The sequence below is a fragment of the Coturnix japonica genome, chromosome Z, assembly GCF_054131305.1.
Source record: "Coturnix japonica strain WE chromosome Z, WE-NBRP24, whole genome shotgun sequence".
Lineage (NCBI taxonomy): Eukaryota > Metazoa > Chordata > Aves > Galliformes > Phasianidae > Coturnix > Coturnix japonica.
The window spans coordinates 40,150,068-40,163,519 of NC_140702.1; the positions used below are offsets into that span (position 1 = coordinate 40,150,068).

At 40.5% G+C, this 13,452-nt stretch overlaps 1 protein-coding gene across 3 annotated transcripts in view; it reads right to left on the reverse strand.

Annotated features, from left to right (window-relative positions):
• Window positions 1–13,449, reverse strand: part of TMC1 (transmembrane channel like 1) — a 111,749-nt gene extending 98,300 nt beyond the window's left edge. For 2 of the 3 annotated variants that reach the window (XM_085529715.1, XM_085529716.1), the window contains exons 1-3: window positions 13,307–13,449; window positions 12,161–12,199; window positions 11,045–11,433 (exon numbers count right to left, since the gene is read on the reverse strand). The gene's annotated coding sequence lies outside the window, so the exon portion shown is untranslated. Of the gene's footprint in view, window positions 1–10,432; window positions 11,434–12,160; window positions 12,200–12,433 lie in introns of those variants that run through there. The other variant, XR_014939707.1, reaches the window with a different exon arrangement.
• Between the last annotated feature and the right edge of the window lie 3 nt (window positions 13,450–13,452).

Here is a 13,452-nt window from a genome sequence, read left to right on the forward strand (position 1 = left end):
TGTCTCCAGGGCTTTTTTTAAATATTATTTTCTCCTCCAACATATTCTTTTCAGTAGAAAAATACTTTGTCATTTACTGCATGGTCTCTTCCTCTGAGAGGTTCAGCAGCTCCTGAACAGTGGGAGTGCTTAGCTCCTCGCAGGGGAAGCACAAGACAGCATACCCTGGGGAGCATGACAGGGAACCGGGAAAAGACTGAATGCAATTTTCACCCAACTGAAAAGCGGATGAATAGTTACCCAGAGAACAAAGGCTGTATTAGCTGACAGAATGAACTGAAACTAATCCACTATTATGAGCCTGGAACTTGGACTCCATTTGGAGCATCTTCACATTTGTATTCAGCCTCTCCAGCTGGAAGAGGATAGGAAAGGAGAGAGCCTTATACTGTATACCATGCAGGAAGAGAGGCCTATGGCCCCGGCTAATTTACACATTTCTTGTTTTACTGTTTAGCATTTTAGGAAACTTAAGTCACCTGAGCTGCTATACCTATCAGTTACTCTGTTAGCTCAAATAGGTGAGAACAGTGTTATAACTCATCACTCTGTATGTAGGACTGACATGAAAGGTGGTCAGCAGAGCTCAACAGGATGACTTCTTCAGCTTAAAAGGTGACTTCCATTAAGTTTTAAAAATATCAGGAAATGACATCCCCGCGTTTCCAGCTTCCTCCATACCAAAATAAAAGCCATATACTAGATAAAAATTATTAATGCAAAATCAGATGCTGAAAAGTTCACAAATGTCAGTGTTAAGGAACACAAGATTTTGAGAAGAAATGCACCCAACAAGTAATTAAAGCCTGTAGTGTAATGCACAACCTTAAGGAGTCTGAACTAAGTCTGCCCCAGCAACCCTGACTTTTAAATACTACATTCACTACATTCAGGTTTCTTTCTCATAGGTTCCTAGGGTTTCCTTGTGACTGAATGCACAGCATCATTTATTTAAAAGCCTGTTTTAAAAGACAAATTTGAAAAACATGCATTAATTTGAAAAGCTTCAAATTTAATGAGGTTTGCCTGTTCCTGGAATCAAGCAAAATACTGCGGTCACAGTGACCATGAGAAGGTACATCCCTTAGCAGTTGGTTTGGAATTTCATAAAACAACACCACCTTCTTCCCAGAAACACGCATCTGAACTCCCAGCTCTTACACTGAAAATGTAACCTTGTTGCTGATACTCTGGTACTTATTTAGCAGATCCCCATAATAATAATAATATCAGGGACACTGGGAACTGAAAACATACAGCACAAAAATGAGAAAGTGTTCTCGAATCAAGAAAATATGGCTGAAGCAGCATTGCTGAGCCAAGAGAAACCTGATAAAGATGGTGCACAGATCATTTTCAGAAAAAATAAAAATTTGTTAAGAAAGGATGCTAATGTTCTCCAGTGTGTGATAAGCACTAGCAAATATGCAGTTCCTGTCTACTTCCCCAACCAGTAAGAGTGAATTTATGTGTGGACTAATCATGTCATGACCCCAGAGTGAGAATAAACTGTAAGGTTTTATCACAGTTTCTCTTTTCAATAATACAAACAGCAGTGCTTGCTGAACATCCCAAGTAAGTGTATATAGATATTAATATATTTTAAAAACAAGGGTTGGCCTATTTGGACATGTAGATGAAAACAACCAACATTAAAATATGCAGTCTTAGACACTCCAAAATTTAATCTGGGTTAGTAATTTGCACATCGAACATACACTGACTCACAGTAATTACCGATGTACTTAGAAAGAGACTCTATTTGCAAATAAGCTGCACATCAAAGATAAATTTTGCAGCTGATTTGTTCTTAGCACTTTAGGAACTTAGATAAATGTATATTTTAATCATATCACGGTTTCTAGAAAGATGGTCCACAGGATTATTTCTGCACCAGCTCCTGTGAGCTGCCAAACAACTCCTTCCATATGCAGGGTGTGACCAAAAACCCAAGCAGCCCTTTTGTCATCCTTGTATCACCATGAAATACACTGGCTTCTCCTGTTTTCCACCCACACACTCTGATTCCTCGTTAACATGATGTAATTCAGAACACTTCTGAGATCAAAATAGAAGAGAGGGATTTTACACTCTGTAGCAAATAGAACAAACAGGTGAGTGGAGCTTGATGGTCAGAGCTGAAAGCAGGGAAAGAGTGCAGCATGACAAGTGTTCCCAAAATGCATTACAGATGTGAGAGTACTAAGTTGTATCTTTTTTTCCAATACTGCAGCATGTAAAAGGGAGACAGAATCAAGAAGCATATCATACAAAGTCTACTGTTCACACCGTGAAAATTAATCTGAAATTTTAGGGGAGGGACAGTGTCCAGACAGTGTCACCAGACCAAAGGCAAAGAAACAAAGATAAGTGCCCTATGCATATCTCTTTCTCAGCAGCCTTGAGTCTACAAGCAGCCAGCAGACTTTTAGTCTCATTTAACAAAAGCACTGTTTGTGACTATAACCTCTCCGAAGTCACCAGCCCACGGACTTGGCACAAGGCTTACAACCATGACTGATTTTTGAGTTGAAACAAGCACAATCTTTGCACAAAGGAGTGATGAGATCCTTAAGCATGAAAAGCTTTCCACCACATTTCTGTCCAAAAAAGAATATGAAAAAAGGCAGGGACAGTAGAGACATGCACAGCCCTTGTCTGCTTTTATTCCCACAGCGCACACCACCACCACCAAACACCTGCAAGCTGTAGAAAGACTCACACGACTCACACATGAAGACTGCCCCACCAGGCACCAGGCATAAAATGCTCACTAATTCCTGGACTTTTAATTAATTAAATTTAAAAAATTTAATTCATTAAATTAAAAAAATTAAACAGCACTGAGGCTGTTTAATAACCTTACTGATTATGTGGATAAGAGGATTGAGTCCATCCTCAGTAAGTTTGCAGGTGACACCAAGTTGGGAGGAAGTGTTGATCTGCCTGAGGATAGGAGGACTCTACAGAGAGATCTGGACAGGCAGCATCAGCAAGCTGAAGCCAACAAGATGAAGTTCAACAAGACCAAATGCCAGGTTCTGCCTTTTTGCCACAACAACCCCAGGCAGCACGATAGGCTTGGGACAGAGCAGCTGGAAGACTGTGCAGAGGAAAAGGATCTGGGAATGATCGCAGGCAGCTGGCTGAACATGAGCCAGCAGAGTGTCTAGGCGGCCAAGACCAGTGGCATCCTGGCTTGAATCAGAAACAGAGTTGCCAGCAAGAGCAGGGAGGTGATCAACACTCTGTACTTAGCTCCGATAAGGTTGCACCTTATGTACTGTGTTCATTTTGGGGCTTCTCACTACAAGAAATGCAACAAGGCCCTGGAGCATGCCCAGAGAAGGGCAGTGAAGCTGGTGAGGGATCTGGAGTACAACTCTTATGGGGAACAGCTGAAGAAACTGGGATTCTTTAGTCTGGAGGGGGCCCAGGGGAGACCTTATAACTCTCTACAACTCCCTGGAAAGAGGTTGTGGCAAGGTAGGGGTCTACCTGTTCTCCCACATAACTAGCTGGACACAAGTTCTGCCAGGGGAGATTCAGGTTGGATGTGAGGAAAAAATTTTCCTTTGCAAGAGTAGCCAGGTGCTAAAACTGTCTGCCCAGGGAGGCGGTTGAGTCACTGTCCCCAGAGGCGTTCAATAAATGTTTACATGCTGTACTAAGAGACAGTTTAGTCAGGAAATACGGGTGGTAGGTGGATGGTTGGACTAGATGGTCTTGGAAGTCTTTTCCAACCTTGGTGATTCTGTGATCTTTTTGAGACTGATAACATCCACATGTATGTTTCTTCTAATGACACAGACAATTTTCTGCCCACTCTCCTCTTGCTTCCCCACTGCCCTCCTTGGCTGCAATTTCATCACTAATTGGCTTCAATACTGCTTTCATCATTATGGCTTCGAAAATGATAAGTATGAGGATCAGATAACTGAGCTATGCACTTTTGAGTCTCCACTGAAGTGCATCTTCAGACTGAATTGCAGATATCAGCATGTAGTCCCCATTTGTTCCTGATATGTTGCCCTAGGGAAGAAACAACAGGTGCCAAATATGGCCTGTTAGCTGGCATTCACAAATACGAATGTTTAGCTGGCAAATGCAAGTGTTTAATTAATGGGTTTCTTGGTAAGAGTCCTGGTCTGCCTCCATGCAGTGCCCTGTCCCAGCAGCACACAGGGGCCTGAATCTTCTGTCTCATCTCTTGTGTCCCCTGTGTGCCCATCCCAAATGGTAGCACTTCAACTTTTAATTTTGTTTTTGGTGAAAGACTGTGCTGTTCCACAAATGTTACAAAAGTACTTTTGATCTCAAATGGTTTCTCAATTCTCACCGGGTTTTCAAAGAAGAATAAGATTGCAAAGTGAAGCAAAAGAAATTGCAGAATGTCACTACTAACATTAACATCTGCAAACACGTTGCAGTGAAAACCCTCTGTCTGATAGCAAGATTCCCCTTACATAAAGCCTACTAAATTATACTACCAAATCACTGTTATTCCAGAAAAATACCTCAGAAACCAGTGTAATAAAATCTACCCTTTTCCTCTTACAAATGAATGAAGCTAAGCTGATGAAAACACAGTTATTGTCATTACAAACATTCTGGCACTTGGAGAGTCTGTAGCACATAAAGTCTGAGATAACAGCACGAAGACACATCTGTAGCATAAATTTTCCCCACAGGTATTTAATCCCAAATTTGGTAGGAGGCAAGTGAAAAGCAGGGTCTCAGCATTAGCAGTTGTACTTAAGTATTCCCCAGTTGCTTTTATCATGTTCTGCAGACTACTGCATTGGAAAATTTGAAAAAAATTCCAAGTATAATGCTAGCAATTGCACAAAAAACAAACAAACAAACAACATAATTTTAGATTATTAATTGTACTTTAACAGTAAGTTTCTTTTTGAGCCAACAAAATCAAATTTCATGGAACTCATTTATCCTGATCTTTGTTTCATATCCTATGAGCTACAGTAGTGACCATTTTATTCAGGACACTGCTCATAGGTGTACTGCCTGTCTTGAAGTTCTAGTCAAAACAAACAGAGAGGAAAGAAATGTTTTAAATATTAAAACACACTATTTGGTGTTACACTTGATCATGCATTTCCAATGTTGAAGTGATAAATCAAATGAAGTGGAAAGATAACTCACTTTCTTCCACAAACTGCCTGAATAAGAGAGAAGGAACAGCGTTGAGATGATATTCAATTGCATTCTGAAAACCATGTTTAAGAAATGCATCTGATCACTTGATTTCTTCCCAGGAAAAACGTTAATTTATCTCATATGTGCCTTGTTGGAACACATGGAAAAGAGAGCTTTCTTCAGTGCGCAAAAAAAGAAAAAAAAAAAAAGTCTTGCACAACTTATTCATGAGGTACTTACTGCAGAGTGAAGGTTTTGTGAAAGAGCACTGGAAATGTACTAAAAATGCTGTCATTGTGACCTTGTGGACAAAGAATTGCATGAACAATGAACAATTAAGGATTGCAGTTAGGGTTAGGGACCTCAGTTCTGACAGAGGTGAGAATCCGAAGTCCTGAAATTTCTGTGAAATTATTGGTAAATTCCTCCATGGACATCTATCTTCAAAATCTTTATTTAGAAACTCTCAGTGTTTTGGTTTTGGTTTTTTTTTGTTTGTTTGTTTGTTTTGTTTTTTCTTTTTTCTTTTTTTAAATAAGGTATGTTAAAACCAAGTGATAACTGGAAAGTTATCAACAGTAGAAACCTTACAGAAGGAAAAAAAAAATTAAAGAATTATAAATGCTTCAAAGAAATAAGTTGTGCCCAGGAACTTAAAGTCTAAGACAATGGTTGTATATGTAGCACATTCAGGATGCTTAGACTTAGTGCAAAAAGAAGCAAGATAATTATAGCTTGTACAAATGGATACCTCCTAGATGTTCCGGTAAACAATAAGATATTTTTCCTAGATGGAGAAATCTGTATGACACAGCTTTATTAGTTTTATTAGTTGATGTTTTTTTATTGTTGTTGTTTTTTTTTTTTAATTGCTGAAATTCTTATTTTACAAAAAAATCCACAGGTTATTTTCAAACCTGAGATGACAGAGTATGCCACATTACTGATGGGTGAACTAAACCAGAGTACCTGGGAAGGTGATCAACAATGCTCAGAACAGGCCTAAAAATATCTATTATTATGTCCAGACTGAATGCCATCCCTCAGTAAAAATTCTCCCTATCTCTGCTGCTTTTAAACTCTATTTCCCTTTTTTTATTATTCCAGATCAGAATGTGTGGGAGCATGCAGCATTATCAAAAATGGAAGGATAATCAGGCCAATGAATCTGGTTAGACAGTTCTGTCTGTAGCAGTTCCCTTCTGCATCACCATTGCCATATATATAAGCCCAGTTAAATAGCATTCTTATTCTTTTAGAGTAATAGAATACTTGTTACCAAAGGGGAAAGTGTAAGTTAGAAACTGATTCTGTCAAAGACCTCAGAGGGTTCAGGAACACTTGACAAAGGAATTTCATGGTGCTAAGATGACAGATAAATGAAGTCTGTAAGTTCATGGTACTTTGGAGGGTAATGACAGAAATACCTTATCTGATTTGCCAATGGTGTATATTCACTGTGCTTTAAACTACACCTGCAGAAGCAGCTAAATGCTTTCCTCAAAAACATCTTACCTTTGGAAATGAAACATGAGTTACAAACTTATATCTTAATGAAAATTACTTGCATTTGTCTACACTTTTTCAAAGCAGACTAAGTTGCAAGGAGTTAAAAGACTTGCCAAAACAAGCAGAGTGACACTTCTGGAAGGAGTTTGAGGCAAACAGCTTTCAAGAGAAAAATCATCAGGCATGGTTTTAAATTCACAACTTAAGTAAACATCTTCTGAGGCTCTTTAGCAAGAAGAATGCTACATGCATAGAAAAGGCATGCAGAGAATTTGTTTGCAGAAGTCCAAACTGGGTACTGCAAGAAACCAGTAGCCGCAAAGATAGATTAATTCACATTCTGGTTTCAGTGATCTGCTGCACAGCTATTAGAAACACTTAAGTAAAGATTTTGAAGGCTTTTATGAATATTGTCCAGATTGCCTGCTAGGTGTCATACCCATGATACCTCAGAGGAAACATTAAACTCATATTCAAGGTGTAGCTTAAAATAGCTCCAAGGCACAAGAAGTCCAAGGTCTATTTTGTGTAAAGGATCTAAGAAGCTTAAAATTCTTTTTATGCCTCTACCACTGCATACTCTTTATGTGGTAATGCACCATAGCTGAATTTGACCCAATACTACGCTACTCACGAAGTTCCCACAGACCATCACATGAGATCAGAACATATGTTCTGAGCAATTTCAGAGTTATCCCTGAATTCTTTCCAGCATCAGAGAAAACAAAAAACAGCAAGTTCCTGAAAAGTCCCATGAGAAAGGATTTAAAGTTTTTTAAAGTTTCTGACGGCTGTATGATTCTCTGATTCTAGGACAGACATAGATGATAACCAGCAGTATCTCCACCAAATATTTACATCTCAGATGTGAGCAAATTATAACCCATATCCAAACTCACAGAATCAGAATCATTTTAGTTGGAAGGGACCTTTAAAGGTCATCCAGTCCAACTCCCCTTCAGCAAAGAGGGACATCCACATCTAAACCAGGTCAATCAGAGCCTGGTCCAGCCTGGCCCTGAACATTTCCAGGAATGAGACTGGGTTAAAAAGTATCTTTAAGATGATCTAGTTCCAGCCCCACTCTATAGGCAAGGACACTGCCCAGTGGACCAGGTTGCCCAAAGCCCCATCCAGTCTGACCTTAAACACCTCCATAGTCCATTTGTCCTGTCACAACAGAACCTGCTGAAGAGCATGTTCCCTTCTTTCTTATAGCCCCTCCTTAGAAATTAACTCAAAAAAAAAAAAAAAAAGAAAAGAAAAAAAAAATATATCAAGTTCTGAGAAGATAGAAAGGTGGCCTGTTCCAAATGAAGGCCCTGCCTTATTGAAAGAATCATATTATCTCACACAGAAATCTGAGTAACTTCTGTGCCCTGAAAAAATTATACTTCATATTAGATATATTTCATATTAGATATACTCTCATATTGGTCAAGAAAGGCTACTTTACATCAGGTGCAATGGAATGTACCACAAGGCACTCTCCACAAGTAAAGCTGTGTAGACTAGCAAACTCTGTATAGCTGCACAGACACAGCTGAAAGAAGGTACCATTATGAGAACTAGGACATGTATATGCTGCATTAAACAAACACACTTTGAAAATAAACCTGTTTTCATAATGCAGTTTCTCCACTCAACTAAATGCTCCTATCTCATTATTTGTCAACAGTATTGCCACAAAACCCACCTACTACTATCCTCCTTTCTGATAAATGAAAACTTGTGCTGATTCACTACAGTTGAGACTTGGTTATGCTTAAGGCTTCCTGTGTCAAGACGGATGGTCACCAAACACCAGTAATCCAAAGAAAAAGAAAATCTAGAAAATTTAAATTGCCAAGATAAATGGATGTAAACAATAGGCAATGTAGGTTTCTTTTCCAGGAAAACCATTATAAGGAAGACACATGGCTTAACAGTATGAACAGTCTGTCTAAAAAACAAAGTAAGCTAAAAACGGCACGTTATTCATAATAGCTCATGAACTGATACATCTTTGGGAACTCATAAGGTTCTGAAAGTTGAAATGAATCCAAAGAGGACTGGGATGCCATTAGTGCAATGAGTGAGGGAAACTACAAATGTTGCTTAGGATCAGCACTGCAAGACAAACTGAGTCATTAATCTGCTGCACTCACAGGAGTTCACAACTCAGCATGCCTCAAACCAAGGCCTACTCTAGGATTCATAATGAAGAATCACACAGAATCACAGAATTATCAAGGTTGGAAAAGACCTAGAAGATCACAGAATCACAGAATTGTAGGGGTTGGAAGGGACCTCTAGAGATCATCGAGTCCAACCTCCCTGCCAAAGCTGGCTCCCTACACCACGTCACACAGGTAGGTGTCCAGGCGGGTCTTGAATATCTTCAGAGAAGGAGACTCCACCACCTCCCTGGGCAGCCTGTTCCAGTGCTCCGTCACCCTCACCGTAAAGAAGTTCTTCCGCAAATTCGTGCAGAACTTCCTATGCTGTACTTTCATCCCATTACCCCTAGTCCTGTCCCCACGCACTACTGAAAAGAGACCAGCCTCACCACTATGGCTCCCACACCTCAGGTATTTATAAACCTGGATCAAGTCCCCTCTCAGCCTTCTTTTCTCAAGGCTAAACAGACCCAGTTCCCTAAGTCTCTCCTCTTAGGGGAGATGCTCCAGGCCCTTCACCATCTTAGTGGCCCTCCGCTGGACTATTTCCAAGAGATCCCTGTCTTTTTTGTACTGGGGAGCCCAGAACTGGACACAATATTCCAGATGAGGCCTCACCAGGGCAGAGTAGAATCCAGTCCAGTCCAACCATCACTAATACTTCCCAGCTAAATCATATCCCTCAACACAACATCCAAACGTTTCTTGAACACCCCAAGAACTGAGACATCAACAATTTAGTATACAAAATAATAAACTTTCTTCATTTTATTTGGATTAAAATAACATTATCCATGTTAGAGCTGATTAGAGACATGTTAGAGGATTTCAGGTTAATATAAAATAAAGAGCAGGATTTTCCTAGAAGCCCATTACCACTGTTGTATAGCTCAAAGAAGCATCTGATCAAGCAGCAGATAACAGATGTTGAATTTAATAATTAAATTCTGAAAGAAACCTGGGACCTGATCAGCTGAGAGGTGATGGCTTTTGCCTTGCAGCACTTCCACTAATCAGAGTTTAATGAAGACAGGAGACTTACATGTCCAAACAAGAGCGCGTGCAACAAGCTATTTTCATGAAACAGCTCACCATATTGGAGTGCTGTGATGGATGGACAGAGATGAGCCCTTCCTGGGAAAATGGCAGAAGAGATGCAGACCATTAAAGAGTAGCTTAGATGTGTGGGGCTCAGGCCAAACCAAGAGATCACAAGTCAGGCCAGAACAGAGGTCACAAGTATGACACTGTGGTGGGAATTTGTAACAGATCACTCACAAGGTAAGAGAGCAGATGTAGCTATCATTAATGTTTTTTGGAAGTATCAGAAGTATCTGCCACACACCCGCATCCTCATCCCAGCTTTTAACATGTACAAACACAGCCCATCCAGGAGATGTCTGAAGGGTGTTACAGGTAACTACTTCTTCTTACACAAGTACTAAGTGTGCCAGCCACAGTGGGGACATAGTGATGATGTAATGACCATGAAATACTGGAGTCAGGTCCTGAGAGAAGTGAGAGAGGAAACAGAATAAAGAAAAAGGAATAAGAGCTGTAAGAAGGTGTGTGGGGTGTTGTTTTTTTGTTGTTTTTTTTTTTTTTTTGTGGATTACATCAGCAAGCAACTAATCATGACAGTCTTTCACTCTCCCCCCAACTAGAGGAGAGAACTTAAAAAAAAAAAAAAAAAAGCATGTTAGAACTCATATGTTGAGACAGAAACTACTGACAAAGACAGAAATAATAGTAATAATATAAATACTAACATGTTTACAAAGTAAGTGACACACAATGCCCACCCAGTCTCCCAGTAGTGGCCTTCCCCCATCCAACTCCCATTGGTCATACTGTCTGGCAAGATGCCAGTTTGGGTCAGCTGTCATGGTTTGGTTCTGTCCTCCTCCAGCTTCTAGTGCTCCTAGCCTTTTTCTCTCAGAAGACACTGGCTGTACAAGAAGCTGAAAATCAGAAACACCCTGGGCTTTGTGCAGCATTGCTCTGCAGCAACTAAAACACCTGTTACCAACACTGATTTTTCTCCTAAAACCTAAACATAGTATCACATCAGACACTACAATGAAAATCAACTCTGTCCCAGCTGAAAAAAAGCATACTGTTTTAGTTATTAATGCACAATGAGGATGTTCAGCTGAGTGGACTTGTTTAAAATACTCTCTCTAAGTAAATCCACCTGCTTTCTCAAATGCACAGCTTACCTGCAGTGCCTCTGAGCTGACCAACATGAAGCCCAAAACGACTCCCTTCTTATGTTGTGGCTTCTAAAGATGGAAGTACTCTTTTGCCCTCTTGGTTTTTTGTTAGGTAATGTAATGAAGTTACCTTGGTCTCCTTTTAAGGTCCCCAACATTCCAGATGAGTTAGGAAGTAGCTTACAGCATAGATGACAGGCTCTTTGAGTTAAGTAAAATGCATTACTACTTCATTATTCCCTTTTTCTTCTTTTCAGTTATGCTGCGGTTTGCTTTGAAGAATGAGAATATGATTCAGTCACTTAATATAACCAGCCATTTAAATAGAAAGTTCTCTTCCATACTGGGGAAATGCTGCAGCATGTTTGCATTTGATTTCATAAGACACTCAGATCCTGTTGGTAGATTAAAAAAAAAAAAAAAAAAGTTAAACAAAGTTACATTATCAGAGAGACCTATTTCCTTTCACACCTGAGCAAGTTAGATGGACCTGAATGACTAAAGGAAACAGATGGGCCTGGAAGTTTAAGCCTTGAATGAAGAAAATCTCTAGTAAATAAAAATGCTTAAGAGTCACAGAGGCCACAGCTCATAAAAACAGACAGCCTCCTAGCTCTGCAGCTTCAGCAGAACTCCATATCTAGTGATGTCACACTCTTAAAACCCCAGGCCATCTCCTGGTTTCTATGTCTGCTGCATTTCTAAGTCAACTAACATACCAAAGTAACTGGAAGACAAGCATGCTTGCAAATGTCCTTAGTAGAAATTCTCCCATTCCTCTGAGATGCCATATCTTTGAGTGGCTCCATGTCACTGAGACAAATTTTGTCAATAAATCTACTGAAAAAACACTGCTATTTAAGAAGAAGCATTCCCTGGAAGAAGCCAAAGAAGTTGACAATTTTCACTTGAAACTGTTCTATCCTCTGCCCTGCCATACTGTGAGAAGTGGTCATTACTCTGCAGCACTACTGATCTACTGATCACCCTTTACACTGAGACACTGAGGCAATGAGATTCTTAAAATCTTCAGTTTTAGTCACAAAATCTCTGAAAATGGCACGTAATACACACTTCAGCTTCCTTTCCCACTTTACCCTTCAAAGTGATGAAGTTACTCACCCCTTGAGAGTGCTGTTTTCAAAGGAGTTCTCTTCAGCACTGTAAGTCAAGAAACACCATTTACATGTTTTCCTCATAACAGATGGAATTATTTTGTACTACTGACATTGAGATCAGTCCAAATGCTTCAGATAAAAGATATTCCAAATACTCATTGCTGTTCTGTAGCAATAAGACTTCTGCAGCAAACACAGTGCCAGTAGCCAACGCTACTTTTGCAGAGTGCCATCCTGCAGCACAGCACAGTTCCATCTAACTGAAGCCATTACGTACCTCAGAATATTCTGGGTCTCAGGAGAAATCTTATCCACAAGTAAGGAAGATCAGCTCCCAGAGACAGGTCAGGCCAAAAAATAAAAAAATAAACGAATAAAAAAGACTTTCTAGTAATTTCAGTGATGCATTTTCCACTGTGCCATGCATTTCAAACCTAACCATTTTCTCTGGGTTAAGCAGTTAAGCAAAGGCCTACAAATAAAGCCAATATACTGATCACCAAGTATAAAGGCAGAAACTGCATTTAAAGCTGAAGTGCTCACATTTATCTAATGCAGTTTTACAGCTGAAGATCTATGTTTAAGTATGTAATGCCTGAATGAACACAAGTACTTTCTCCTTCCTAGTCTTCCTTATAAAGTACTGCCCTTAGTTTACAGTGACAGAGCAAACAACGATGGCACTGAACCTCCCAAATGAACTGTTAAGGCATAACTACCCCACGCTGCTCTCTATGAGAGCAGGAAGCCTAAATAAATAAGGTTCTCCAAAACATAGCTTTGCTGAGGTTGGCTGGGCCCTTGGGACCACCTGGTCCTACCCCTGTTCCAGCAAGGACAACCAGGGCAGGCTGCTCAGGCTTCTGGAGACCTCTGAGAAGACTCCACAGCCCGTGCCAGAGCTCCCTCACCTACAGTAAGGAAGCAACTCTTCTGCTAACACAGACTTTTTATTCTCTTTCCTTTGACAAAAAAAACACTTTAACTCGAGGTCCAACCACGCACAAATTCACCAGCCAGAACTTAACGTTTCCAATCCCTGCCTGCCGGGTGGTAACACGACAGCACCCAGCAGACCGCAGCAGCGAAAGGCAAAGCCCACACAAACGGCCCCAACGGCTCCTCGCCCCTCCCGCGCGGCGGCCCTCACCCTGTGACGTCACGGCCACCCGTCGGGGCAGGGCTCCGCGAGCAGCGGCACCGCGCGACCAACGCACGCGTCGGACACATAAAGCCAACGCAGGCGCCCTACCGCTCTACTGCCTACTGCTCCCTTCAGTCCACTCCTTTCTCGCA